Genomic DNA, 4,415 nt, shown 5'->3' with positions numbered 1-4,415 from the left:
GCTTCACTCATCCCCCATTTTTTGCCCTACTTGAGGTCATTTAATACCCCAAACATGACGTTGAAGCATTCTTAGGAGGTCTCCAGAAACTGAAAAACTGCGATAACTTTCAAACCGTGGGGCCTTTTGACCTGATTCTATTTCAGAATGCTCTAAATTACAATTACATTCATCTGATCAATTTACACCTTCTAGTTCACCAAAATGATGGCTCAATTACATACTCCTCTTTTTTTGGCATTTAAACATATCCCAAGGTGCTCAAATACTCTATCCGAGAACACTGATAGTGGAACTGTGAGAGTTGGAACCTTTATTTGATCCAAATGGGTATCTAGAAATGAGAACACATGAAACAGAAACTAATTCTAAGTACATTTTTTTGGGTGACACAAGATTGCCCTTATACCTCTGGATGCTTTTGCATCAAATCTAAAGGGGGTGATACACCAAAATAGTCTGTTCAGTCATATATCTACCTAACAAGGCACTATTCATCAATATAAACTCAAAATATACCGAGTCAACCTTTTTCTCTAATTCAACAACCATATACAAATCAAAAACCCAATGAGATGCTACAAGGAAGGAACTTCACTCTATAACATCCAAGAAGAAAAAGTAGACACTATGATGTAGATTGAAGAATAAGGAACAAAACATCAAAAGAAGCAGCAAGATTATATAGTAAATTTTGATGGGAGAATGAGGTACATCAAGGAGTTATATTCATTCATAGAAATAATGAAATTATAGTGGAAAAATATAGAATTCAATACTATAGAATGAGAGAAAAAATGACCAACCCTAAAAGGGTCACAAATCTTGCTTTTATAGTTCAAACATAACTGATATAGCTTCTCCCCTAAGGAAAAAATCAATCACTACCATTAAGGTTGCAAAGAACAATCATTGCAAATCTGAAGGAAAAATTGATCTTGGTACACATCCAAATGCAAGAAAATCATATCATTTATCAAACAAAGCCTTGAGAAGATAGAAATAGGGGCCATTAATGCATAACTAGATAAATTGATAATGACATAGTAGCAATTGAATGTCTTTAAATTAAAGTGGTATGGAGAATGATGAAAGTAGTTGCAAATGATCAAAAGGTCAATTCATCATTAAAGAGTTGTTTTTCTACATATTTTCAATGTGCCAAACCAGATATATTAGCAAGTCAAACAAATTCCACCTTTGCCTTGACCACATGGCCCAATGATAACAAAACATTCTACCACCCAGTTCAACCTTCTAACTTGATGTTGACTACTGATTGCCCACTAGCATGACTATGCCACCTTTTTTCTTTGAGTTAATATTAACTCGCTTACCATTTCCTACTAAGTTTTCAAGCTTTCTGGAGTGTGTCACATGTCAACATTTGATTTTCCTTCCTTTGTCCTAGCTTTACCATGTGGGCTTGCGAGGACACATGTCAACCTATATTTATGTTACTATGACTAAAGATCTAATCATTTTCTATAGTGCCATAATGACAACCCTTGATCTGTATTCAATCTAACGGTGGAGAAAATACAATACCTTAGCAAATTTTTAGATTTAGAGTTGTGAATGATTTTGATTTATATTTCTCACATAGGAATCCTTTTATTATGAGGGTAATAACTAGAAGATTTGCTCAACCTATATTCATCCTTGTTATTTGTAGGATAATAATTAAAAGATTCACTAATATTTGATAGAAATTAAAGAGAAACATTCACCTTGTTCGTAGAGTCATCTAAAGTTGAGCTTGGCTCTTTTCCCTCATTTTTTTTTAGCTTCACGATCATAGGTGATCGCGGCCTCCTCTGCAGAGTTGTAAGTTCCAAGCCAAACCCTAATTACCTTGATTGGGTCTCTGATCTCTGCAGCCCATTTGTCAGACGGTCGCTTCCTCAGCCCTACGTATTTGTGATGTGCCTTCGTTTTCTTCTCTTTTACATTCATTGCCACGCTTTCCTCTTTTTTCTGCCAATGAAGTTCTGCTGCTTCATTTGACCTAGCAAGGGCTTTACCAAGATGGTACTCTCAAAATTTGTCAAAGCTTATTAACGAGGCTCCAGCCGTTGTTTTGCCGGACGCAATAGTGTATTTTGCAGTTCTCCCACACATGTTCCCTATGTAAACCAAAAACTAACTGAGAATTTCTGTGTGCTCCAAACCACAAACCAGGGGCTTATTTGAACCTGGAGAGCTCCCCCTCCTGTGGGGTTTGAAAGCCAAGATGAAGCCACCTGTCGTGAATCGCCTCAATTATTAGCTACTTGCGTGAATGATGTGCCGGATTGGGAGTCGCTAACTAGTAGTCTACACCTGAAACGAAAAGTTGGCAACACGTATCAAGGGAAACACATCAGATATGTCGCGTTCATAGGTAAACTTCCTAACCGGACATTGTTTATACTATAAAATAATAACTAGTATACTGATTTTAAAAAGAAAAAAACAATAACTCTGTAACTATGTGTCAGAAGTTGTTAACATACTGTTTTTTTTCCTCTTAGAATAGAATCTAGTTGGTTTTTATATTATCACCCTCCTCAGAAGGTGATCGCTATTGAACAGAAAATAACCCAAATGCACATAAGGGATTAGCTACACTCTTTCTATACCTTGATATAGAACAGAAAATAACTGGAAGATATGCTTACCTCATATTCCTCGTTATTGTAAAGATAATAACTAGAAGATTTGCTTATACGTAACAGAGATTGAAGGCCAACATTTACCTTTTTCGTAGAGTCATCTTTTGCATTGACTTGTTCAGGAAAGTTGAACTTGGCATTTTTTCCCTCTAATTTAATTAGCTTCATAATCACAGACAAGTGCTAACTCCTCCGCTGAATTATAAGTTCCAAAACAAACCCAACTTCCCTTTATTGGGTCTCTGATTTCTGCAGCCCATTTGCCAGACGGATGCTTCTATGCCCATTTGAAGATCTAGGGCTTCGATTTTACTTGCCACGCTTTCCTCTTCTCTTGAAATGAAAATCTACGCCATTTGACCTAGGAAGGAGTTTACCAGGATGGTACTCTGAAAATTTATCCAAGCTTATCAACAAGTCTCCAACAGTGGTTTTGCCCAGTATAGCCGCTGATTTTGTGGCTCGTCTACACATGCAAATCAGGGAAACCGAGGATTTCTGTGTGCTTTAAAACACAATCCATGGGTTTACTTGAACCTAGAGAGTATTCCCTCCTACTGGGTTTGAAATCCAAGTTGAAGCCACCTGTCGGGAATAATTGATGATTTTTTTTATTGAATTATTAGGTACTTGTGTGAATGATGCGATGGATTTGGAGTCGCTACATGCATGAACGTGGTGTGTCAGTAATTTGAGCCCTCCTTTGCGGGTTCTTTCATTAAGTTTCTCTACATCACAATATAGTAAAATTTAAAATTTGATTCATTGGTCACACGGTTAGCGTATTTTTTTGTTTGTATTGTAGTGGGAAAGGGGAAAAAAAGAATCAACTCTCTTTCACAGTTGAAGAAAGATCGCACTAAGATCCCATATTGATGTCTCTACGAAAAATGAGTTTGATGTCTTCTCGAGAAAAGCAGATCGAAGGGTTGAATTAGTAAGAGATTAGCACGTATGTTTTTGGTTATTAGAAACTTAGGAAACCATTCGTAGTATAGGATGTTGTAAGGTCTAATGCTTTCCTTTTAATTGGGCATTATTATCCCGTCTATCTATAGCCGGATAGATTAATGTTTGTTTTTCAATTAATTATCATTGGAGATTGGGTTTGTACAAATACTACTAAAATATTTAATGTTTTTTCAAGACATTTTATTTTCTAATTAAGCTTGTTTATTTCTGGTGAGCATTTAAAAAAAAATTATTAAAAAATTTAGACTTTTTGGCTAGGCAATGAGATGAAAAATGTTTATGAATAAAAAAATTACTTATGGGTATGCATACAAATTTTAAAAAAATAAAAAATTTACTTCTAGGCATTGTACTAGTATGCCAAAGCATACAAGCTTTGGATGGAAGGTTGTAAACATTTATAGATTTGTGATATCACTATTTAATTTTGTAATCAAATTCATAGACTCGTATTTCATTAGTGATCCAACATGAATCCATCTCTCCTCAGAATAAATGGAACATGTAGCACTCGTTGGATCTAGATGATGCTTAGAGAGGTAAAATTATCAATATCACAATATCAAAATTTGACTTCGTGTTGAAATTATCTCCTAGTTATTAGTTTATAAATTTGTTAATATCTCCTAAAATATAACTAGCACATGCACCTTTTAGGGTGCAAGGGTTAAACCTATAGTCTTGTATACCTTTGATGATGTTTTCAAATAGTTATTATTTTATTTCTGGCTGTAATTATGTTTTGTAGTTTGAGTAAAATGGCCCATAAAATATTTTCATTGCAATGGT

General features: G+C 35.1%; 1 long non-coding RNA gene across 2 annotated transcripts; it reads right to left on the bottom strand.

Moving 5' to 3' along the window:
- Positions 1-1,044: 1,044 nt before the first annotated feature.
- Positions 1,045-3,133, bottom strand: LOC149546799 (uncharacterized). 2 transcript variants are annotated; one of them, XR_016354373.1, is made up of 2 exons: positions 2,661-3,133; positions 1,045-2,322 (listed from the first exon to the last, which is right to left on the bottom strand). It is a non-coding gene; the product is annotated as an uncharacterized LOC149546799 (long non-coding RNA). The 2 variants fall into 2 exon arrangements; XR_016354374.1 differs by having other exon boundaries at positions 2,739-3,133.
- Positions 3,134-4,415: the final 1,282 nt, after the last annotated feature.

The sequence above is a fragment of the Cupressus sempervirens genome, chromosome 7 (genome assembly GCF_028749045.1).
Source record: "Cupressus sempervirens isolate cs-2001-9-10 chromosome 7, ASM2874904v1, whole genome shotgun sequence".
In the NCBI taxonomy this organism is placed as follows: Eukaryota; Viridiplantae; Streptophyta; class Pinopsida; order Cupressales; family Cupressaceae; genus Cupressus; species Cupressus sempervirens.
Note: the sequence above shows the minus strand (reverse complement) of the source record. Positions and strands in the feature narration are given on the sequence as shown.